Genomic DNA, 26,593 nt, shown 5'->3' on the forward strand with positions numbered 1-26,593 from the left:
GCTCCATCCACCTAGTACAGATAGTACTTGTGCCTTAAATAATAAAGGGATAAAACAGAGGCAGCAGAGTACTGTGAGTGGTGTGAATAGTGAGTATTGGAAAGGTTAAAAAAATCATAAAGGTCAAATAAAATTATCTCATGAAATCCTCTCCTGATTGAGTTCTTTGGGAGTGGCCTATGTCAGTTTCTAATCCCAATTTGATAACTCACCTGATAGGTTTTTAAAAAAATTTTTTTAATGTTTATTTATTTTTGAGAGAGACAGAGACAGAGTGTGAACAGGGGAGGGGCAGAAAGAGGGAGACACAGAATCCAAAACAGGCTCCAGGCTCTGAGCTGTCAGCACCGAGCCCGACGCGGGGTTCAAACTCACAAGCCATGAGATCATGACCTGAGCCAAAGTTGGACGCTTAACCAACTGAGCCACCCAGGCGCCCCAACTCACCTGATATTTTTGTTCATCAGTAGATGTTTCTAGGATACCTCTTCCTCAATCAGATTGCCTAGGAAAATAATCAATTGAAAATGTTTACTGGGCATTATCTGTGCTTGGAGCTTGGCTGCAGGGACTACGAAATGAGTAAGACATTGTCTTTACCCCATGAATCTTCTAAGACATTTGGGAGAGACCAACATATAAAGAGACATGCCATAATATATGTGAAAGCAGAGAGGAGAGTGATTATCTCCCTGGGGAGGGCAGGGAAGGCTTCACAGAAGAAGCATCATTTGTATTAGGTCATAAAGGATGAGTGGACTTTGCCTGACAGATGACAGTGACAAGTCTTCCCAAGCAGAGAAAATGGCTTAAACAATAGAGTTAGAAAGGGAAATGTGTGTGTGTGTGTGTGTGTGTATGAGCATGTGCACGCACATGGGTACATATGTATATTTGTTCCAAAGTGAACAATGAATAGTTTGAGGATTATCTGCTGTCTTTGGTCTATATCAGTACTTCTTTGTTCTTACTGTGGATAATTGAGAAACAACTCTAATGACATAGGAGCATTTAGAGTAAGTTTTTATGCTTGGCATTCGTATTTTAGGTTTTCCCAGTCTTTCCCCGATGCTCATGGTCCAAGGGGCTCCTTGTAAGGAATTTTTTATTTGCTCTAGAATCCCCCAGTTCCACCTCCCACAAAGATAGTCTGGTCAGGATACTTTAGGGCCACCAACAGAATAGCAAGTTGCCAAAATAAATGTTTTCCATCAAGATTTCACACTTGAACTTAATGAAATAGACATTTTCCAAACTGTTTCTTTAGAGCTAAGTTTTTCTTTAAGATTTGTAATGAAAATATTTCATGACCTGTTGACATATTCATATGGTGATTTTCAAAAAGCAGATTTCGTTTACAAAATGGACTTGGCAACAAGTAGGAATATCTGGGAAGTTGAACAAGGCTGTTGACAGGGAAAATTAGGGCTGAATCATAACTGACATTGTTTTGCAGCTGTGCCATTTTTTAAGACTGACCAATGGGACAGGGCCTTATAGTAATAATGCTGAGATTGGCAGCTAATGACCATTCATAATGCAACTGCATGGGTAGAAGCCCTCAAGTACAGAAAAACTCATTCATGTAACTGATTTTTCTTGGTAAATGCCAGGGGAGAAATTATTCCATTGAGAAGAAAGATAGTAAAGATGAAATTATGTAGCATTTTTTCAAATGAGCAGAATTAAAAATAAGAAAGATTTTTATATATTCTGTTCTATATTTTCTTTATCGTATCTGAGATACTCACTTAGCTCTTTCACTGGTTGAACTAATTGACTGACAGATATCTAACTTAAATTTATAGTAGCAATGCAGTTTTGACTGGAATATATTTTGTGTTCAAACCAGTAGTTGAAGATTAACAAGGCATGTTCAAATTCAAATGATACAAGGCAGCATCTGAAATAATTCTAAAAATTAATCACTTTTAACTATTCTTTTAGAGTTTTGGAATTTTTATTAGATCTATTCTCATGTTTCTAAGTTTCTCCTAATATCGGTAGGCTAAAGGATGTAAGAATGATATAAATTTTGTCACTTAAGGTTCCCTACTGACAAATCCATAGCTAGAAATCTAACCAAATTCTTTAGATGCTATAAAGTTTGCAGTCATTCCTGGAAATAGTATCACAAGACCTTGTGAAGAGTGTGGATTTGAACTTTGGTCTTGGGAGACAAAGAAATTACTTTTCAGTGAGGAAGAGATCACAGAGGACTTCTTGGGGAAGGTGGTATTTGAATCAAGTTTTAAATAGGGAGCATGGGACTGGTGATGATGGGGTTCACTAGGGAGAGAAATACGGGAAGGTAATTGTGCAATGGGACAACTCCAAGAGGAAAGAGAAAGACATGTAATTTTTAGTTGTGTAGGGTATTTGGACAGGTAAGAAGGTCCTAGATGGAATCCAGGTTTGGAAGTTGATATAGTATTTTATTTTGACATTTGGAAACATTAAGAGGGTAGTTTTCATTGGATAACACAGCCAGAGTAGATTTTAGAAGTTAGAAACCGAGGCCAGGAAACCTATGTAATAGTTAGCATTTTTGATTGCTTAGTAAATATCACTCACTGTAAAACAAAAGTTGGATGCATTTTTAAAATTCTTTAAAGAATTTATTTAGATTTTACAGATGAAGAAATTAAGGCCTGTGGTCACTCAGTTGGTAGGTGACAGGCTGAGACCAGCCAGGTTTATGTGACTTCATCACTGTTCTCTTGACCATGAAATATCCTACTGGTATGTGAGCTTCTTAGTTATGTGCTTGGTATTACAGTTCTCTGCTTGCTTACATCTTTCTTCCCCCATACACCCTTCACCTATGCATTTATTGCCCACCTGATTTTTTTCCAGTTTTATTGAGATATACTGACAAATAGCATAGTGTAAGTTTAAGAGGTACTATATGGTGATTTGATACAGCTATATATTGTAAAATGTTACCATGATAAGGTTAGTTAACATTCCCATCGTCTCGCATAATTACTTATGTGTGTGTGTGTGTGTGTGTGTGTGTGTGTGTGTGTGTGTGTCTGTTGAGAACATTTAAGATCCACTCTCTTAGCAAATTTCAAGTATATAGTACAGTATTGTTAACTGGAGTTACACTGCTGTATAGTATAGCCCCAGAATTTATTGATCTTATAACTGTAAATTTGTACTCTTTGACCAAAATCTCCCCATTTACTCCACCACCCAGCCTCTGACAACCACCATTCTACTGTGTTTTTATAGTTCATCTTTTTTTAGGTTCCACATGAAGGAGATATCATACAGTGTTTGTCTTTCTCTGACTTATTTTACTCAGCATAATGCCATCTAGGTCCATCCGTGTTGTCACTAATGGCAGAACTTTTTTCTTTTTATGGCTGAATAATACTCCATTGTCTATACATATACCACATTTTCTTTATCCATTCATCCTTGATGGACATTTAGGTTGTTTCATGTCTTGGCTATTTTGAATGATGCTGTAGTGAACATGAGAATGTTTTCTTCAGGAAAGTGAATTAGTTTCCTTCATGTATATACCCAGAAGTGGGATTGTTAGATAATTTGGTAGTTCTATTTTTAATTGTTTGAGTAACTTCCATGTTGTTTTCCATACTAGTTGTACCAATTTACATTCCCACCAACTATGTACAAAGATTCCCTTTTTCTCCATATCCTTGCCAACACTTTTTTTTCAGTTTCCACATCATTTATTTCTTCTCTAATCTTTATTATTTCTTTCCTTCTGCTGGCTTCAGGCTTTGTTTGTTATTCTTTTTCTAGCTCCTTTAGGTATAAGGTTAAGTTTTTTTTTTTCTTTTTTTCTTTCTTTCTTTTTTTTTTTTTTTTTTTTCTGTTTCTTAAGGTAAGCCTGTATTGCTGTATACTTCCCTCTTAGGACCACTTTTGCTGCATCCCAAAGTTTTGGACCATTGTATTTTTATTTTCACTTGTTTCCATGTATTTTTTAATTTCTTCTTTGATTTCCTGGTTGACTCATTCATTGTTTAATAGCATGTTGTTTAAACTCCATGAATTTGTGGTCTTTCCAATTGTTTTTAAAGTTTATTTATTTATTTTGAGAGAGAGAGAGAGAGAGCAAGGGAGGGGCAGAGAGAGAGGGGGAGAGAGAGAATCCCAAGCAGGTTGTGTGCATTGTCAGTACAGAGCCCAATGCAGGGCTCTAACACAACTGTGAGATCATGACCTGAGCCAAAATCAAGAGTTGGATACTTAACTGACTGAGCTACCCAGGTGCCCCAGTGTTCACAATTTTTTTTCTTGTGGTTGACTTCTAGTTTCATAGTGTTTTGGTCAGTAAAGAAGTGTGGTATGATTTCGCTCTTTTTCATTGTTAAGACCTGATTTGTGACTTAACATGTGATCTATTCTGATCTTCTCAATCTCATGTGCACTTGAAAAGAATGTGTATTCTGCTGTTGTAGGATAGAAATGTTCTGAATATATCTGTTAAGTCCATCTGGTCCGGTGTGTCATTCAAAGCCATTGTTTCCTTGTTGATTTTCTATTTAGATGATTTGTCCATTGATATAAGTGGGGTGTTAAAGTCCCCTACTATCATTGTATTATTATCAGTTAGTTCCTTTATGTTTGTTATTAATTGTTTTATGTATTTGGGTGCTTTCATGTTGGGTGAATAAATATTTACAAACCTCTTATCTCGTGGTGTTTTAGAAATAGCCACTCTAATGGCTGTGAGATGATATCCTATGGTGGTTTTGGTTTACATTTCCTGATGATTAGTAACGTTGAGCACCTTTTCATATATCTGTTGGCCATTTGTATGTCTTCTTTCTAAAAATGTCTATTCAAATCCTTTGCCTATTTTTTAGTTTTTTATTTAAATTTATTTCCTATTGAATTGTATGAACTTCTTGTATATTTTGGATATTAACCCTTTATCAGATATGTGGTTTGCAAATATTTTCTTCCATAAACTGCTTTTTCATTTTATTTATTATTTCTTTTGCTATGCAGATGATTTTTAGTTTGATGCAGTTCCACCATTAATTTTTTATTTTTTGCTTGTGTTGCTTGTACTTTTGGTGTCCTATCAAAAAAAATTGTTGGAAAGACCAATGTCAAAGAAGCTTTTCCCCTATGTTTTTTGTTTGTTTGTTTGTTTGTTTGTTTTTGAGGAGTTTTATGGTCTCAGGTATTATGTTTAAGTCATTAATCCATTGTGAGTTAATTTTTGTGAGTGGTGTAAGTTAGGGGTCCAATGTCATTTTTTCTTTTGCATGTGAATATACAGTGTTCCCATTTATTGAATGGACTATCTTTCCCCAGAGAATATTCTTGGATCCCTTATCAAATAGTGTATGAAACTATATGTGATGGAATATTTCTGGATTTTTGATTCTTTTCCATTGGTCTACGTGTTTTTATCAAATTATTTTAATTACTATAGTCTTGTTTTGGAATCAGGATATGTGATGCCTCCAGGTTTGTTTGTCTATCTCAGATTGCTTTGGCTCTTTGGGGTCTTTTGTAGTTTTATACAAATTTTAGAATTTTTTTTTCTATTTCGGTAAAAAATGCTATTAGGGTTGTGTCAGGAATTTCAATGAGTCTATATAGGTGGACTGGGTAGCATGCACATTTTGACAATATTAACTCTTCTGATCCATGAATATTTGTTATTTATCCATTTATTTGTGTCTTTTTCAATTTGTGCCATCAGTGTCCTATAGTTTTCAGTGTACACATCTTTCACTTCTTTGGTTAAATTCATTCTTAGATATTTTATTGCTTTTATGCTATTGTAAATGGGACTGTTTTCATCAAAAATTTTCTTAAAGTACAGTTGACACACAATGTTACATTAGTTTCAGCCAAAATTGGGATGAATGGGCATCCTTATCTTTTTCCTGATCATAGAGGAAAAGATTTTAGCCTTTCACCATTGAGTGTGTTAGCTATGGGTTGTCATACATAACCTTTACTATGCTGAGGCATATTTCTTGTATACCAAATTTGTTGAGAGTTTAATCGTAGTGAATTTTGTCAAAGCTTTTTCTTCATCTATTGAGATGATCATATAATTGTTATTCTTCATTCCATTAATGTGCTGTATCACATTTATTGATTTGTGTATGGTGAATCATTCTTGCATGCCAGGGATAAAGGCCACTTGATTATGCTGATGACCCTTTTAATGTGATGTTAAATTGGGTTTGCTAGCATTTTGTTGAGAATTTGTATATCTGTAGTCACCAGGAATATTGATCTGTGTATTTCTTTTCTCATAATGCTTTTATCTGGCTTTGGTATCAGGGTGATGCTGGCCTTGTAAAATGAGTTTGGAAATACTCTGTCCTCTTAAGTTTTTTTGGATGAGTGTGGGAGAGATTGACATTAATTCTTCTTGAAAAGTTTGATAGAATTCACCAGTAAAACCATCTTGTCCTGGGTTTTTCTTTGTCGGGAGGTTTTTGATTACTGATTAAATCTACTTACTAGTGATTGGTCTGTTCAGATTTTCTATTTCTTCGTGATTTAGTTTTGCCAGTTGCATGTTTCCAAGAATTTATTTCTGCAAGGAATCTATTTATTAACCAAGGAGGGTAAAGACTAGTATGCTGAAAACTATAGGACATTGATGAAATAAATTCAAAAAGACACAAATAAATAGAATCTAATTTGTTGACCTATAATTGTTCATGATCCTTTGTATTTTTGTGGTGTCAGTTGTAATGTCTTCTCTTGCAGTTATGATTTTATTTATTTGAGTCTTCACTCTTGCTCATGGGAACAATAGTTGCTAAGATTTTTTAAAGAAACCATATTTTTCTGAAGTATAATTTATATAAAATGAACACATTAAAATTTAATTGGTTTTGACAAATGTATATATTATATATGTACTACCCAAATCAAAAGTTAGAACATTTTTGTCATGTCAGAAACTTCCCAAGTTTACTCCTGCTCCAAATAACCATTGATATAATTTCTATCTCTATTAATTAGTTTTACCAGTTCTAGGACTTCATGTACATGGAATAATATGGTATATACTCTTTTTGTGTCTGTTTCTTTTACTCAGCATGTTTCTTTTTTTTTTTTTTTTAATTTTTTTTTTTTTCAACGTTTATTTATTTTTGGGACAGAGAGAGACAGAGCATGAATGGGGGAGGGGCAGAGAGAGAGGGAGACACAGAATCGGAAACAGGCTCCAGGCTCTGAGCCATCAGCCCAGAGCCTGATGTGGGGCTCGAACTCACGGACCGCGAGATCGTGACCTGGCTGAAGTCGGACGCTTAACCGACTGCGCCACCCAGGCGCCCCTACTCAGCATGTTTCTTAATAAACTCTGTAGAGGTATAATGTAAATATAATAAAAGACATCCATTTTAACTATACATTTTGATGAGTTTTAATGAATATATCCACCTGTGTATCAGGTAAACTATCAATATATACTACATTTCCATCATCAAAAAATGCTCCCTTGTCCACCTAGTTAGTTACCTATCCCTACCCTAAGCAAATCCCAATGTGCTTTATCACTCTATACTAGATTTGTCTTTCCTAGACTTTGATATAAATGAAATAATGTGATACATACCCTTTTGGGTCTGGCTTCTTTGGTACAGCATAACATTTTTGAACATTGTGTGTATCAGTATTGCTATATAGCCTTCCAGTGTAGGCGTATATCATGATTTGTTGATCCATTCACCTGTTGACAGATATTGGTATTGTTTCTGGTTGTGGTTTCATGAGTAACACTGATATAAACTTATGTGTACAATCTTTTGGTAGTTATATATTTCCATTTCTCTTGGGTAAATACTTAGAAATACAATTGCTGGGTCTTATGATAACTGTATATTTAACTTTATAAGAAACTTTCAGACTATTTTTTCTCAAAGTTATTGTCATTTTAACTTACTATCACAAATGTATAAACGTTTGGTTGCACCACATCCTTAGTAACACTCTGTATTTTTTTTTCAAATTTTAGTCTATTTAATTGGCATATTGTGGCGTATCACTGTAATTTTAGTTGGCATTTTCCACATTAATGATATTGAGTATCTTTTCACATGAGTATTTGCCATTCACATGTCTTTGTTGTCTTTTACAGACTTTGTAAATTTAGTTTTTGCCTTCCTATTACTTAGTTGTAAGAATTCTTTACAGATTTTGGATACAATCCTTCATCAAGTATATTTTTATAGTTTATTATTATTTTTTTAGGTTACTGCGTTTTTTGTATACTGAGAAATCTCTACATATTTCCAAGGTGGTGAAGAATTTTTCTTATTCTCTTTCCAGAAGTTTTACAGTTTTACCTTTTAGATTTAGGTGTGTGACCCATTTTCAATTAATTTTTGTATGTGATATAAGGTAGAGACTGAGGTTTATTTTATTCTCCAGATTAATACCCAATTTTTATAGAAACATTTATTGTAAAGATTATTCAGTTTCCCATTGAATTATATTAGTACCTTTGTCAAAAATTAATTGTGAGTCATTTATGAAATTTGTTCTGTTTGTTTATCTATAATACTACACTGACTTGATTAATATTATCTTATAGTAAGTCTTGAAATGAGGTAGTGTAAGTCCTTCAACTTTGCTCTTCCCTTTATAAGGTTATTTTGACTATTCTAAGTTCTTTGCAATTTTATATGAGGTTTAGAATCATTTTATCAGTTTATGCAAAATCTTGCTAAGATTATAATTTCAATTGTGTTAAATTTATTGATCAATTTAGAGGGAAAGGAAATCTTAATACTTTTGGGTTTTTCAATTCATGAACACAATATATCTTTTAATTTAGATATTCTTTAATTTATTCACAGTATTATTTTGTAGTTTTCAGTGTAGACAACTTGGATATATTCTGATAAATTTATTCTTGATTATTTATATTTTAAAATATTATTTTAAGTGATATTATGTTTTAAATAGAATTTTCCAGATGTTGCTAGAGGCATGTAATTGATTTGTGTATGTTGATCTTATAACATGCAGTCTTGCTAAATTAAGTTATTAAATCTAATAGTTTATTTTGATAGATTTTTTTAGTGTTATTTGTATAGACAATAATGTTTTCTGCAAACAGTGTTTAACAACTTTTTTTTTTTTTTTTAATCTATGAGCTTTTTACTTGTGTATCTTGCCCTGTTGCATTGGTTAGAATCTTCAGAATATAATGTGGAATGACAGTGGGAAAGATATTCTTGCTTTGGGGACTGTAGATACTCTTCCTTTGTTCTTAGGTAAAAGCAGTATTTCATCAAGTATGGCATAAGTTGTTGGTTTCTTTGTAGATTTACAAGGATAGAAGTTTCCAACTATTTCTAGTGTGCTGAAATATTTCTCATAAATAGGCATTGAATTTGGTGACATTTTTTCCTCTGTCACTGTTAAGAACGTTATTTTTCATTCTGATAATATGACAAATTATCTTAATTTTTAATTACTTTTACTGATTCTTTTTTTGAAATTCCTGAGATACATCTCATTTTATCATGATAGATTGTTCTTTTTATATGTAGTTGAATTCTGTTTACTCATTTTTTTCAGGGAATTTTTACAGTGATGTTCATGAGAAATATTTGTACATTTCATTTTTTTGTAATAATCCTTTTCTGGTTTTGGTATGAGGGTTTTCCTACTCTTATAATATGAGTTAGAATGCATCCCCCTCCGTCTCTATGTTCTGGAAGAGTTTATATAAAATCTAAATACTTTTATCAAATTCATTAGTGAAATAAGTGGACCTGGATTTTGGGTTGAACTCTTTGATTATGAGTTCAATTTCTTGAGTAGACAGAGCTCTTGATATTTTTTGAATGTTTATTCTAGAGAGAAAGAGAGCACAAGCAGGGGAGGGGCAGAGAGAGAGGGAGACATAGAATCTAAAGCAGGCTCCGGGCTCTGAGCTGTCAGCTCAGAGCCTGACACAGAGTTTGAACCCATGAAAGGTGAGATAGTGACCTGAGCTGAAGTCAGCTGCTTAACTCTCTGAGCCACCTGGGCTCCTGGTATTTTTAAAAGTATTTTGTGTTTTCTGTCTGTCTTTCTTGGTTAATCTTGCTACGGATCATTAATTTTATTAATACTTTCAAGTAATCCAACTTGGATTTTGTTAAATTTCTCCATTGTCTTCCATTTCATTAAATTCTCCTTATCATTTCTTTCTTTCTTATTTTGATCATATTTTGATCTTTAAATTTACTTCCTAGCTTTTTAAAGTGGAATTTTAAAAATGAACATGGAGATAATTGATTTTTAAACTTTCTTTTTTAATTTAAATATTTAAATCAGTATTTTTTCTATACACTGTGTTAGCTATGTCTCATAAATGTTGATATTTCCATTTTCATTAAATTTGAAATAATTTCATACGTCCCTTGTGAATTCTGCTTTGACCCATGGTAGAAAGTGTGGTTATTTAATTTCCGAACATTTGAACATTTTCTAACTACCTTATTTTTATTGATTTCCAATTTAATTTTTTGTGATCAGAGATAGTATTAAGACTAATTGTAGGACTCAACATGTGGTCTATCCTGGTATACTTTCTGGGGCAAACCTCCTATAGTCTTTCTCTGCTGATACACAGTCTAGTTCTTTGCCAAGAACTCAACAGGGGCCTATGAGCCCCCCCCCCCCACCGCCCCCACCAGCCTGTTTGCCCCCCCCCCCAAAATTCTGGATACTTTCTTTGTGCCTCTCTTTTTCTGTTGTTCTGCCCTGCAGATTCCAGCCAATTCACCTACTTTGAGCTCTGATCCATGCCTTCTAATCTCTGCAGGACCACAGTGCTCAGATGGTCCTCCAACTCACTGAACTGTGTATTAGGGAATTGAGAAATGCCCCTATATAAAAGTCAAGTCAATTCTGGGTCTCACTTTGTGAGCTTGCCTTATCTCAGGGATCACAGCGTTAGGCTGTCTGTTGATTAGTGTCTGAAATAGTTGCTGATATATATATTTTTGGTTTTATCATTTAAAGTCGGAGGAGTAGTTAATTAATTTTATAATGCTTGGAAGTAGAAGTCCATTCCATGAGTTTTTGCATGTTCACAACAATTGTGTGCATGTGTGTGTGCTCTTTATATTTGGAAGTCAGTTTTGTTGGATATGAAATCCTGAGTTCACATTTTCTGTCCTTGCGTATTTAAACATGTTACTCCATTTTCTTCTGGCATAATCTGTTGCTTTTGAACAAGTGTGACGATAATCTAATTTTCTTTCCCATATAAGTTACTGGCTGTTTTCCCTTCAATGCTAAATAGATTTTTTTAAACATGAAGTCCAATAATCTCACTAGAATATGTCTTGGTCATTCTGAAGATTACTATTGTCCAATACAGGATATGTTCTTTTAAATAGGAAGCTTCCATATTTTCTCATATATATATATATATATATATATATATATATATACATACATACATACACATACACACACACACACATACACACACACACTGTGTTGTATATTTTTTTTCATTTCTCTGGTTTTCTTCAGAGACTCATCTACATTTTGGATTTTCTTTGTCTATCTTCAATATTTGACACCTTCTCTTGAATCCTTTTTCCTTCTTTCTTCCTTTTTTTTTACATTTTTTAAGTTTTCTCTTTTTACCTTACATTTCTATTAAGATGTTAGATCTTGTCAGCATATGTTGTTTTCCTTCTAATTTAGTTTTACAACTGATATAATTTTTCTTATTTCTAATTCTTTTCTGATGTAATTATATCATTTCTGAGTTTTTTAATTCTCATTTATTTTATCCTTTATTTATTGTACTATTTTCTTAATATGCTTTAGCCTAGTTAAATACATAGCCTAGTTAGATAAATAGAATGTTACGGTTTTAAACTGTTTTGTGGATATGTCTTTTAAGCATATTTTCTTTCTGTGTACTAGTCATTCACTTTCATTGTCCTTTTTTTTTTTGCTTTCAATAACTTTCCATGGGAGTTGACCTCAGTAATTTTATGTTACTCATTTTTATGTGGAAGTTATTTCCCTGAACTTTTAGGCGGAGCATCAGGTTAGTTTTTCTAACTTTACAGAGTTCTTTTTATGTGCTATTAAAAAATATGGCAAAAGTACAAATGAAAGACTAGTTTTTAAATGAGACATCTTTACTAGTAAAACTGATTTGGGAGTTATTTACATGGAGGCAATAGCTGGAATATTTGGGGTGGATGAGCTTTCCAAAGGAACAAATGAAGAAAAAGGACAAAGGTCCAAAAACAGGAAATACTGAAAATTCATACTTCCTGGCAAAAGATGAAAAAAAAAAAACTTTAGAAAGAGGGTAGTTCTAGATTTAAGAGGAGGAATGGAATGGTGTCTTGAAGTTAAGAGAAAACTGTGACTAAAAAGAGATGGCAACAGGGTTTAAAATGACATAAAGCAAGTTAGTAAAATTAGGGCTCAGTAAAATCACTGATATAGTTGGTTAGAGGAGGTGAGAGTAGCAAGTATGAAAACCTTATTTGACAAGCGTAGTGGTGGAGAGAACAAGGGAAGAGTTAATGTGAATGGTAGAGTTGAATAAGATCTTTTTGTCCAAGGTAGTTGCAATCTGATTATGTGTGAAAGCCAAGAGAAAAAAAATATAATCTGTGAAGAGAGAAAAAACGAAGATACTAAAGAGAGACGATAAATGAGAAACAAAGGAAATATGAGGAAATTCAGGGATTTTCTTCCTCTCAAATATGAGGAAAAGTAGAAAAATACATAAAAAATAGACTTGCAGTTCAGAAGACCAGTAAACATATATTGAAAGATGCTTCATCTAAAAAATATAGCAACTTGCTTTCTGAAATTTCCTGACTCTATTGCCCTCCTCCATTTTCTCCTGTAACCTTCTCTTTTCTTCATCTTTGTTTTCCCTTTCCTGTGCAATTCATATTCCACTCCAAGCAGTTTCTTTTCAGCGTGAGCCACTGTCTTGGTAGTCCTGGCTGCTTAGTTTTGAATGTCCACAGGGGTCAGCCTGCCTTACTCCCTTAAGACCTTACCATGAGCCCCTTGTATGCACCTATTATTCTATTGGCCAAAACCTTCTCAGTTTCAGCTTCTGTTCTGAAATCAGCCTGCCTTATTATATATTAAATACCTGTTGGGTATTTCAGGAGTCTTTGCTTCTCTGGTGTTTCAAATATCCCATTGTTTCTCTATGCTGTCTCCCACACAAACATTGATTCCATGCTGGGTTTTTTTTGTTTGTTTGTTTTTTGTTTTTTATTGGTGGTGGCTTATCCTCATCTGATCAAGTTGGAGACTCATGGGGATACATTGTGACTCCTTTTGATGGATATGTTGTCTATGTGATTTTTTCCCCTTCCCTCTTCCCTCTTCTCTTCCCTCTCTCCCTCCCTTTCTTCCATCTAGATACATTATCTTTTTAAGACCACTATGGTTTCTGCCATCTTCCTAGAGTTCCTACAGAGAACAGTTTTTTAAAAATATATTCTAAAGGAAATCAAATACAGAGAAATGAATCAAATGTAGACAGTGTTTCTTGAAAAGTTTGAAAAACACTTGTCCTCGATAGCACAATCTCGTCAAAATATCTGCTGCTTGAGCCACTTCTCAGGGCTCTTGTTCTGGTCCAGCATGTGTCCTGGGAAGGAGAATTACCCTGAACTAAGGGCAGAGGGTGGAGTTCTAAGAGATTTAGAGATAACAAAGACAATTACTTTAGGTAGGAGTAAATGAATATGCTATATTCAAGTAAGAGGGAATACTTGAGAATCTACCTGATCAGAAGAAAAACAAAGAAGAACTAGCTGGCCCTTAGTTCTTATGGTGATGGGAAAGGCTATATACATCCTTACTCTGGGTCAGAGGAGGGGGTTTCTTGTCTCACATTCACGTTCTTCCCGGTAAGAAGGTTGATTCTATGTATGAATTAGATAATGATGACAGGTTAGAGACACATAAGCGATTGCTATTTCATCGAGTGCCTTTTGGGAAAGGTGTTACTTAATATTATATATATATATGATATATGAATATTTTAATATATATATTGAAATTCACTTATTTCTGAAAATATTATTTACCGTGTGCCTGAGATAAAGCCATGGTATATCATGGTCTTTTTCCTACATATCATATACAAATGCAGCAGATCATAAATGTTTCAAATAAGTATTTAAGGTAGAGAGGAAATATTGGTTCAGTTAGTTAGTGGTCACTTATGCATGAAGAAACAGAATGATTAATGGAAGAGTTAGAAGTGAGCAACATTTTCGGTGATTAATATGATTTTGACAAGCAGGATATGGAAGTGGGGAATGGAGAAAGAACAGAGCAAACCATCCAGCAAGAGGGGCTGGCTTGAACAAAGTTATCAGGGTACCAAAGATACCTTGCTTAGGCAACATCAAAAGGACCAGTTTGGCTAGAATATGTGACATGTAAGGAAGTTGTGAACATTAGTCTGAAAAGCTTATACATATTATCAAGGAGGGCAATGGCAGGTAGAGGGATCTGTACTTAATTTTGTAGATTAAAAGCTCTTCCAGAAGTTTTCAAATAATAGACTTATGTGATCAGAGCTAAAAGATAACTCTTGGTGCAGGATGGGTCAAAGAGGATAGAGTACAGAACTATGGAGATCACAGTTATGACACTTTTCAACTTGATTATGACAATGCTGATTGGTTTTGTTTAAGTTTGAACTGATGCCCTTGACTATTAGCCTTCTCTTCTCCCTGTGCGTATGTAAACATGTCACTTTTATGTCTGTTGTCTGAAAAGCAGACTGTGTATTAAAAAATGGTTTCTCTGTATTCCTGGGCTATATCTTAATAAGCAGAGATTCCAAATATTTCCAGGATAAAGAGATCTTTAATGATATGTAACAAATTAGATTGTGGAAGGCCAGGAAAACACTTTTTTTTCATTGAATATTAAAGACATCTGGGTTTTTCATTGTAAATATTTTACATGCTTAGGACTAGGCTGCCTGATAATTCTAGGGACAATTTGCAGTAAAACATATGACTTTGAAAGCTCATTACATGCTGTATATTTTTTCAAAATTACAGTTGGATACCTATAACTATGTTCTTTCAAGAGATGATAATCTTTTCTGAGGATTTTTGTGATATCAAGAACATGAATATATTTTAAGAAATAATCTAAGCAAATAGAGGTCAACTTTTTTCTCTTTTCTCTCAGGCCAGCACTATGAATTTCTGAAAAATAGATACAAAATAATCTCAAGTTCTTATGGCAAATAGGCATTACAGGATTACACTCCCTGCTTGATCAATAGTTTCGTGGTGTGAGGATGCATATTTCAGGCTTACCAGCCTAAAGTATTTGTCATCATAGGTTTATAGTAGCATTTGAGTGCCTGCTATAGAAAGAGCAATGAATGTGAACTGGGCAACTTTTTTGAAGTGACATTTAGATCCTTCAACCTATATTCCATGGAATCATATTTAAGAATTTAAGAGCTAGAAGAAGCATTAGATATCTTTTAGGCCAGTGTTCTGAATATGTGCCCTGTGGAACACTAGCCCCACAGGTGGTCTGTAATTAAGAATTTTTGAGGGCTGTGCGCTGTACTCCTTGCTTGGGAGATACACACGCTTATTAGTATATTGAAGGCTCTGGAGTTTCCTAGTTTGAAGCCAGTTTGATTTTTTATAACCCACCGTTTCTCAAACTTATTTTATCATGTGTTTGTACGTGTCTGTCCATGTATGTACACATTCAATAAATTAACATCCTGTGGAACCCATGCTATTTAAAAGATGCTTTAGGAAGCTAATTGTTCAATCCCTTCCTTCTCTGGGAAACTGAGACCTAGGGAGTTTTGCTGACTATGGAGCATATTTTCCAATTCCTGTGTTGCCACTTTTCTTTTCAATTGTCTCATTGATCCACATGTAATATGCCATTAGCATTGTTGTAATTATCCCTTTATTTTTTCCCTAGTTACTATAAACTTTTCTCCTACTGATAGACTTTTCACACAAATAGATGAAGTTGGAGACAAGCAACTCCTAATTACGAAGGCTTTGTGACTTGATTCTATAGTGCTTCGCGCTAAAGGAACTGGAGTCTCCCTCAGATTCCACATGTGTTGCTTGTACCCTGCATGTGCCTGTAGTCTGGGTATTGTAGTCAGGGTATTGGATTGCCCCTTTAATATTGGATTGCTGAAATGTGACTATTCACACTTTGAGTATTCCATTTGTGAATCACCGTTGCTTTCTTTATCCTCCTGTGCCTTTTGTCATTTTAGCATTTACCCAATGCTTCAAACTAAGAGTAAACAAGAACAAAGTAAGGCAAATTAGTGAAGGGTGATTTCACCTTAACTGGATGAGTTCGGGTTTACTCAGCATCCATGTCCCTAAGAACTTTTATTGTGGGAAAAGGGGTCAAGGTTATGTGTTAAAACAGGTAAAAAAAAAAAAAAATCCTGTAGAAATAATTCCAATTTCAATGGAAAGAGTGAAAAGAGAGAGGTAAACTGAGTCAGAAACTCAGTTCTAGGCTCTACCCTTTATTAGGTGTGTGAATTTGTTCCAGACACTTACCTTCTCGGACTTGGTTACCTCACCTGTAAAACAAATGAATTAGACCAAGTGCTCTCTGGCTTCCTTTTTAGATCTACGAGTCTATGATCCTTGAGTGTTAATTGTCCATGGTCTGATTGCTAAGGATAATCAAGATTTGGCTATACTGTTCAGACTGAGAACATCTCGATGGAATGGCTTAGGAAGAGAAGGAAAAGCAGAATCTCTGTTCACGTTTTCACTGCCTTCCAAGCTACGCACTTTGTTTCACATAATGTTGCAAAATAAAAATCACCTTATCGTTTGTGATAGTGTACTTTTGAGCCTTTCATTTTATAAGGTGCAGTCTTCTTAATTTTTTGGAGAATTCTAGCCTAGAGGAAAAAAAAAACACATGGTACTTGAAAGAGTATTTCTGTACTAGAGAAATCACATAGCAACAAGAAAGCAGAAAGTAAACTGGCCTCCCAAAGAGTTCTTTGCAGACCTAACCCGTAATGCCAAATGCAATAAAGGACACGGGCTGTTTCCATGGGGAAGATGTTGTCGAAAGATACAACCCATTAGAATGTATACATAGACATAATTGTATCTAAGTTTGTGACATCTTATACAGCATAGCCATTTCTCCCTTTGGGAAAACCATCCTGAAAAATTAGTCAAGTAATCCTCCCTGGAGAGTAGAAAAAACATAGGCCCTCTGGACCATGTCAGGGTTCTAAAAGTTAGGAAAGCTTATCAAACAAATTGGCTGTGGGAAAGGTTTAGTTATAGCAGCTGGAAGCTCAATTCTGTAATCAGACTCGTGCTCAACTCTACAAAATCAGTCAGGAGGTTCTTTCATTGTTTATTCTCTGCACAGATATTTCTTATCTTTGAATTCCCAGAGGGACTCTCATCACCTCCTTTCTTCCTTGGAAGCTTTGTGCAGTGCTTGGTGGAAGCTATCCTATCTGTCACTAGTCTGGCCAGTGATGAGAGGGAGGTGCTTGAAGGAGAGCGGAGACATACTGCTTAATGCTAGCATTTCACTTTCGCCCCCTTACTCTGCATCTTGTTCTTCCAGCTTCTCAATGAAGGCAGCTAACCAGGAGGGAGAGTGAGCCTCACATGAATAGACATTTGTTTTCACATACAATGCTAAACTGGGATTGCCGGCCCATGCTGTTTTGCATCACCAGATGCTTTAAGAATGCAATGAAAACATCTTATAAAGTGAAAACCTATCATTTGTAAAGCTGCAAAGAGAGAGCTTTGTTTGCCCACACAGCATTTCTCAATGGAACCCCTGAGGCCATGAGTTTTTCAGGACAAGTTTCAACTCTGTTGAGCGCACATTTATTGTGCTAAGGAGAAAAGGGCCAAGTAAGCAGGGCATACTATTGTGAATCTTGTAAAGACTGCATGAGTTTAAAATCTCTGTCTGTCTGTCTTTGAACTAGAGCCAATTCACAATTACCTGTGATCAAAAGACAGAGTGTAGGCAAATTAAAGTGGAATCCACCTAATCTCTCCTTGACATTGGAAATGCCACCCTCACCTTCACTTGTAGAGTTATTTGCAACAGAGCAGACTATAAGTAGCAACAATTGTACTTTTTGGGTTTTTGGAGGAGGTTCTAGCCAATAGGAAAAATGGCCTAAGTTTAGATAATCACAATGTGCCTGGATGTCCAATTCAAATATAATCAAACAGACTGTGTGTATTGCCATGGTCATTTTTTAAAAGGAGGAAATTTCACAAAGATCTGGTAATACCACTAAAACTTTCTCAAGTGACTGACAAGAATGGATTGTAGACTAACAGATTTGGGACTTTTTAAAAAAGCAACTTCTGCCAGCCATTTGTGAATAAACTTTCCTTTTGTTCATTATTCTTCTACATTCTCCAATCTTCTGTTCTCCTATTATTCTTTTATTAACTCCACACCCAATCTTTCTTGTATCCCTGTAGCATCGTACCTGTCCTAGGGGCATGGAGAGGCTGGATGCAATATTTGTAAGTTATTCTTGTGATTTGGAGATAGAATTGGTCTACATATAAGGCTATATTAGTTTCCATTTCCCTTCATGATCTCTGAGCTGAATGGCTGTTAATGTAGCAGTTTTACATTGATTTCTTGTGTATAAAATTTCCAATTTCTAGGACATTAATGCAGATTTTAATTATATTAGCACCAGAATTTACCTCTAACTTCTGCATGAGAAGCATTTCCTTGAATGCATAAAGCTGAAACAAAACTTCCTGGGTAGAAATCCACTGTGAGGGACACCATTAAATGAGAATATTTTGTCATAGTGCTCAACATGGCAGTACTTTGGGCAAAAGGCATTGAAGTTCTGGATGAATATGGAAATAATATGATTTTTACAGCCAAACTCTGGGATTTGAGAAGAATATAGGCCACCACCTCCTTTCCCCAGAAGAAGAGAGAGAGATAGAGGGGTGAGGGGAGAAGATGGAGGGAGGGAGGGAGAGAGAGAGAAAGAAAAAGAAGGAAGGAAGGAAGAGAAGGAAATAAAAAAAAGGAAGAAAAAGGAAGGAATAAAAAGAAGAGAAAGGAAGAAAGAAAGAAGTGACAGTTTGGAAACTTGAAAATAATTTAAACAAAAGAAAACAAAAAGGGAAAAAGAAAAACAGATATCCATTTCCTTGAGCTTCAGACGAGAAAATCTGGTGAGGTCCAGACTGTTTCTTGTGCTGCCTTTTCCCCACAACATTAAATCATCATTGTGAATATGATGTCAACTGCATGCCTTAAGCATTGACTGGAAGACAGGTGTATAACCTGGTACAGATTAGAAAGTTACATTACCAGGTGTCAAATGCTGACCAAAGGGTGAGTCTGAACTAGCCCAGCTCTTCAAGCCCGTAATGCCAAGTCTCTAAGTGCAGTTTCCTGCCACCAAACCACTCCTGATTCCTGGTGGGCAAATAGAATAAAACAGTACCTGAAAGAACTCTGTCTTTAAACATAGAAGGAGTGGCTTTATACTGAGTGGTTTTAGAAAATACGTCTTTATTAAACTAGAGCAAAGGATTTCCAGAGCTAAAACCTCTTTTGAAGAAAGAATTTGTGGTGTTTACATTCCTCCTAGGCCCAAGAATCTTAAATTTGAGAGAAGTGGGCAAAAGTATTCATGCTAACTATTAAAGGCAAGGGTTCGGAATATGGTGATCTTAATGATTATTGGAGGCCAGATCATGGAGAATGTTAAAATGAATCATACTGGCTTGTGTTTAGTAATTAGCAGGTGGCAGACGACCTAGCTTCTTGCATTTACCTAAAAAACAAGCAAACAAACAAAAAAACCCAGCATCTTTAGTATCAAATTTGGCATTTAGAGCTGTTTCTAATTTTATCCTTAGAATCTGCTTGAACATTAATAAGTAAAACGGTGGGATAAACCATGTAATATCCTGTCATGGACTTTGGATGGAGGATTATCTAGATTTTTTTCTCTTTTTCTTTGTATAGTTGTTTATCTCTTGAAATGAAACTCTTTTCAGTATTAAAATAAAAATTATAAGAATGAATTTGCAGTTGAAATTCACCAGCAGTTCCCCTATGAAAGCAATGGTGTGTGCAGAGGGAGTGGGACACATTTTATTGTTTTCCCTGGCAGTGGTATAGAATTGGTAAAAAATGTGGGGCCATAATGAGTTGATAGGCATTAGCCAATCCTGCAGGCTCTTCAAAGCCCCCATTGCATTCAGAAAATGACTTTAGAGAAAGTATCATGAAAGACCCTTCTCAGCTGCATATGCAAACACCAGAAATTTAATACATTGAATACAAAATTTCTTTGCATAAATATGTATCATTTGCATTTGTTGGAAAAGAGAAATTGTCACTATCATTCCTCTCTTTTATTCATATTTGTTTATCCCTATGTCTTGTACCCTCTTTTGTGTTTTCTTTCTTCCTTTCTCATTGTAAAGAGACTGGGAAATCTGTAGATGTGCAGTGACGAGAGAGGCTCTGGGGCTCTATAAGATACTACCAGGAATCACTCAGAAACATTCTGATGTTTTCTCCTATGGGAGACCATCCAGGAAGACTTTGGACCCTGTGCACATTAGCCCAGGGCACAGTGGACTGCAATGTTTCTTGGGGACATGTGGTTGGCCAGTTTAGGGACATTCTGAAGAATGTAGCTTCCCCATGCAGTGAATCACCCTCCTGTTTTCTATCATCCGATTTCAGCCTAGGACTTATGTATTTGCTCTTTCCTGAGGGTAAGTTTAAGGCCTATGTAGGTGGTCTCTTGACTATGTCTTCAAAATTCAAAGGGTATGAATAAAAGGATGTCCTTGTCTCAGAACTTAGAGTCCTGGGACAAACAGATTGATGATCATAACAATAAAACATGCACCTGAAGTTTACACTACACAATCTTTTTACCTCCTCTTTACCCAAACGTATTGCCTAATTCTTAGCACTGTGAGCCTCAGGTCCCTGAGAATTCTTAGCTGTTGGCAGCATGATACCACTCTTGGGATTGTACAGTACCCACAGTCCTCTGACATCTATGTGGGAGTGATTGATAGTTATACTCCTGCTGCCACTTGCCCTGCTCATAAAACCCAAGCGGAGAGAGTGACAAGCTGATACCTTATTTTCTGCCATTAGCAGGATCACTTTTTGCTGTTCTGTGTAAATTAATTTGTTTTGTGAAAGGAGTAGAGAGAGATCCAGAAGGCAGAAGGAGGAGCACGGGCAAGGGAGGAGGTGAAACTCTCCACACCCAGCCACTCGAGGCTGACAAGGAGTCCTGGGATGCCCTTTCTTCATTCAGTAATGTTTTGCTTTACTCTTTTCCTAAAGACTACTTTCAGTTACTCAGTTTTCCTTGAATCACATTCCTCCTCATTGGTGCCGGAAGGCTCCGTTTCTCTGAATATTTTCCACAGGCAACTGTTGTTTGTTCCTGACCTGGATCTGAGGGCAGTTGGCTATGGACTGTCTAGTTCTCAGCTCTCAGCCATCTTATAACTGATCAAGGCTTATTCACAATCATTCAGTCTTCTTCAATTCACATTGATTACAGGTTGATCAGGGGATCAAGAAGAAGGTACTGGTTCTGAGAACTGTGGCCCCGGGAATGCTGAGAATAGGGAAGGTATAGGAATAGAGAGATTTAGAGAATTTCTGAGAATTCCAGCCACCAGGGTCTAGACTAAAATCAAGATGCTCAAAGATAGATGATTCCCTGGGACCTCCTTCTTTTGTACTGTCCTTTGAAAGAACTGCAACTCCCAACTGGGCCATCCTGAGCCAGAAGCTTTTAGGGGTTCAGATTTGAGCCGGTAATTAATTGTGTCTCTGGCAGGAGAAAAACTAGTAGGATGGAATTGCAGCAGTGACCAAGTTTTTCAAGGAGACTGCAGAGCTTGAGCTCCGGCATGAGGATTCTCAAGGCTAAATAGAAATAGGCCCTTTTTGCTTTCTAGGGAAAGCTACCAGTTAACACAAAACCCACTTAGGATCTTACTTTGCTATGCCCACTTGGAAGGTGATAATTAAGGAACAAACTTAATCTGGCAACACATGAACAGTATAAGTTAATCCAACCCATTCCTCCCATGATCAGTTGACTTGGGAGGAGAATTAAAATTTAGTTTTTGATCACCTTTGTTTAATAAACTAAAGTAAATACTCCTCTCATCTACCTCTAAACCATGATCTGGTATTAGTCCATGTGAAAAAAGTAGCAACAATTTTATTCTCTAAAATGATGCTGTTTCCATGTGTTCATTTTTCAAAGTGAAGTGCAGAAATTGTTTCTTCAAGCTTTGCTAAAAAAAAAAAAAAGCCAGCAAGAAAATTGACATTTTGCTCTTAAATGAGATTAAAGAATTTTCTCCATCTAGGCCTCAAGTTCTCATAACTATCTATACCATCTTCCCAATCATTATATGACAAGAGTTGTTTTATAAATCAAGAGCTTATACGTAAGTTAGACACATTGAATTGTAATTTGTTTTAATATCCAAAACTAAAAATAATTTTTGCAGTGGGCAAAACCCCAGATGTGTTTTGTCAGTCTCTTTTTCACTTAATGGCTAAGGCTTTATGTATTTAAGGAAAATTTTATCCATGTGTTTCTCATTTATTTACACTTAACTCATCAGTATGTTTAGTATGAGTTATTTGATGTTCAAGAACCCTTTTTAACCATTTTATGTGCTCATTTTATATGCCTATGAAATGGGAAGTTATTTTATGCCAACAAAAGCAAACTACGCAAAGCCTATCACCATCATTGTCAATAAATATTTATTCCTAAAATTTCAAGATTGATTTAAAAATCTGAGCAAGGAATTTCTGAATAATTCTAGATAATCAATGTAATATCTGTTCTCTTCAGACAGTCTTGTGTGTTCAGGGGATTTTATACCTAAATACAGCCTTGTATAAACAAAGAATTTGGGGTCAGGGTCTTCATAACATACTTCATATGTCAAGTAGTGAGCCCTAGGAAAGCCAAACACTGGCTATTTCCATGCAAGTCTTTCCTGATAGTATTGGTGAACCCACCTCATGAGTACCATACATCCCTTCAAATATGGTTGTCTTACTTTGCTCAGCTGCCATAGCAAATACCATAGACTGAGTGGCCTTATACAACAGAAATTTATTCCTCAGAATTCTGGAGGCTGACAAGTCTAAGACCAAAATATGGCAGGGTTGGTTCCTCATGGGGACTTTTCCTGGTTTGCAGATGGCTGCTCTCTCACTGTGTCCTCACATGGCCGTGAGAGATAGCACCAATGAGTGAGTGAGTGAGTGAACACATGCACAGATTAGCCCTCTAGCGTTTCTTCTTATGAGAATATTAATCCTATTGGATCAGAGCCCACAATTTATGACCTCAGCTAATCTTAATTATCTACACAAAGGCGCTCTCTCTAGATACAGTCACATTGAGGATTGGGGCTTCAACATATCAATTAGGAGGTGTGGGGGACAAAAGCATTCAGTCCATAACAGTGGTCAGTGATTAGAGAGAAAGAAATCTGTTTATATATCTAATCTTTGAGTTTCAAATCTGGTGTTTTGTCCTGAAAACTATTTCCCCAATAGGTGCTTCCTTACCTGTGCCCATTTAGCCTTCAGTGTTACAAACTAACAGGATCCTGTTGAAAGCATTTCCTTCATATTGTTGATGTAGTAGATAGTTGTGCAGTTATTAAGCATGCTTATTAAGTGGGCACTCTGCCTAGGTACTCTGTTAAGTCCCATAAATAGGAAAATGGGTAATGCATGCTTATGGTGATGCTCAGGCTGGTAGGGGAATTGGGCAGAGCAATAGATGTTATTGCGGTCTTGTCCATTCTTGCCTTAGTCCATCTGAATTGACCCTCAGGCAAGTGTAACCAGGATGTTCAGTGGGGTTAATGTGCCCCAGGGGCCACTCCATTAACAGAGGTGGGGTACTTGAGCTCCAACACCATCTGATGTGACGATTCTTAGACACGTAGATTCATTTCAGAGGGATGGAGACTCCGTTGCCCATTGCTGCCATCTATTCTTTAACAAACCCCTTACTGGGTTTCTTGTCTTTCTTGTCTCACTTTTCCTCATCTGTGATTTTGAGATCATCCAGAAAATAAACCACCTGAGTCAAATTCTTGTCTTACTGTTTCTTTTTGGGAGAAATTTAAGCTAAAGCACAAAGAACACCAGGAGTTGCAATATAGTGATATGAAATGTAACAGAAATATGCACAGTAGGAGGAGGCAGTAGCAGAACACTGACCAGTTCTTTCCTTTGGTCGAGATTCAGCCTCACCCCTGCAGTATAAACCTTATGAAGGCAGGGGTACCATCTATTTACTGCTGTATCCTTAGAGCCTAGTACAGGTCTGGCAGATGAGATCTTCAAATATATTTGTTGAACAGATGATCCTTCTTTGCCAGAGTGAAATCTGAGGTGTAGCAGGGTACATCACTTGTAAATCCAGTCAGTCGGTAATGATACTGAATCCCACATGTTCTAATGTGTCGTCTAGGGGCTCCTGCCTCAACCTACCCTAAAAGGATAATGAGTTGGCTAGAAGGTTATAGGGATTAGGAAGTGGGGTAGTGTGTACTAAGGCTGAATTCTGAGCAATTGTGGTTTACTTGGGGACCCAAAAGTCATTTAAATATGATTGGATTGTGGAGGGTGAATGCTGGCTGGAAAACAGAGATGAAGGGCATACATAGGTCGTGGTCAAGCAGGGAGACATAGTAGGCCATGCTAAAGGCATTTGGGCCCTCATTGACTAATGATGGTGGTGGTGGTAGGGCAAGAGTTTTATGGAAGAATTTTCATTGGTGGCAACATCTGATTACATCCTAGAAAATAGAAAACAACAACAGCAAAACTCTCAAGTTTTCTCCTCTGCAGTGAGGAGGATAGATGGGATTGGGCAAAACTAGAGAGAGCAGAATGGATTCCAAGGAGGTCTGGGAAAGTGAATTAACAGGATTGATGGTGAGATGTGTAGGTTGAGGTCGAATAAAGAATTAAGGTCCATGTCTTGGCATGGGTACCTGGCTGGTGCTAATTCTTGAGATGGAACAGGTAAGAAGGTAGTCTTATGAGAGCTGATATCAATACCCAGGGAGCATTCAGGTGAGAATATTTAAGTTCTAAGGAGAAATCTTTGTTGGAAGTGTAGGTCTGGAGAGTCATCAGCCCATGGGTGATAATTTGAAGTCATGAGGGTTAATGAAAAAAATAATAAAGAAACATTTAAGAAGTGCTTACTATATGCCAATCACTGTTCTGATTACTTATAAATGTTAACTTCTTTTAGTATTCATTATACCTAATACTAAGAATATTTATATTAAGTAACTCTAATTGTAATAAATATTCTTAACTTGTAAAATAATAAATATTAACTCAGAATCTAACTCAATAACTTTATGAAATAGACACTGTTACTCCACTTTGTAGATGAGGAAACTCAGGCACAAATAGCTTTAAATAACTTTCTCGCAGTCATTTAGCCTACTGAGTGTTGGAGTTGGGATCACTCAGTTGTGGGAACAGAGAAAGAAAGTGTCACAACTGTAGGGGATGGAATTAAAGCTCAAGATCAAATAAGGCCAATAAGGGGCATCAAGAGAGGTAAGAGAAATTTTAAGAAAAGGTGGAAATTTAGGAGATTGAAAAGGAGAAGACTTTACTTGGGTCACATGTCACTGAGAGATCAAGCAACGAGAAGGCTAAAAGATATTCTTTGGATTTCACACTGAAAAAAGTCACTAATGACAGCAGTTTTAATGAAATGATACCAGTTGGCCATTCGACTCAAATAATCTCTGAGGGTCAAGAGAACGCTATGGGCAAAGCTATAAAGACCAAACAGCTTAACCAAGCTAGAGGAATCCATCCAGAGAATGAGTTTGAACTGACAAGTTTGTGCTGCAAATATTATATGAGGAGATTTGAAGTGAGCCAAACTTCCTGGAGGTGTGCAGCTACCAACGATACCCAAATGGGCAAGACTTCGGTAGCAATAATGCCAAAAAAGGAAGGAAGGTGGGAAGACGGGAAAACCTGAATGAGAAACACGGTAAAATATGAAAATTGATTTCATAACCCATGAGGATGTTTCTCAAAATCATTAGTTTTTGAGACCCAAATTATTTGCTTTTGATATTGTTCATACATGAAGAAACAAAAGTGTTACACTGGACTCTGGATCTCAAAATATAAAGAATAAAAAGAAGATTCGTGTTAAATCCCTTGCTGATGGATATTGGCAGCCTGCAGGAAACACGTGGGAGAAAGTTCCCAAGCTCGGAATATAAGTGGAGTGGCTTTTGCACATGCAGGAAAAAGCATGTCCAAAGACAGTGGTGAAGGCTGAATGTGGGAGTTAGAAATCAGTGTAGGCAGGCCTAATGAGGTGGAGACAATTCTTTCCTCGGTCATGTTTTAAGGTAAGTCAGGAGTATTTGGACATAAGCTGCTGTGGTCAACTCTCTCTGTAAGGGACGTTTGCTGATACCTGCAGTGAATTCATTAGTTGTCACTGATAATTGAATCAACTCAGGGT

The 26,593-nt window shown here is 36.1% G+C and overlaps 1 protein-coding gene and 1 long non-coding RNA gene across 6 annotated transcripts in view; one reads left to right on the forward strand and one right to left on the reverse strand.

Moving 5' to 3' along the window:
• The window catches only part of LOC147574831 (uncharacterized), a 30,564-nt gene extending 29,869 nt beyond the window's left edge, over positions 1-695 (reverse strand). The window contains exons 1-2 of the long non-coding RNA XR_015243317.1: positions 601-695; positions 448-505 (exon numbers count right to left, since the gene is read on the reverse strand). This is a non-coding gene — a long non-coding RNA (uncharacterized LOC147574831). The remainder of the gene's footprint in view (positions 1-447; positions 506-600) is intronic.
• ADAMTSL1 (ADAMTS like 1) overlaps positions 1-26,593 on the forward strand; it is an 885,884-nt gene that overhangs the window by 165,671 nt on the left and 693,620 nt on the right. The window lies entirely within an intron of this gene.

The sequence above is a fragment of the Puma concolor genome, chromosome D4, assembly GCF_028749965.1.
Source record: "Puma concolor isolate L17-30 chromosome D4, mPumCon1.1.hap2, whole genome shotgun sequence".
Lineage (NCBI taxonomy): Eukaryota > Metazoa > Chordata > Mammalia > Carnivora > Felidae > Puma > Puma concolor.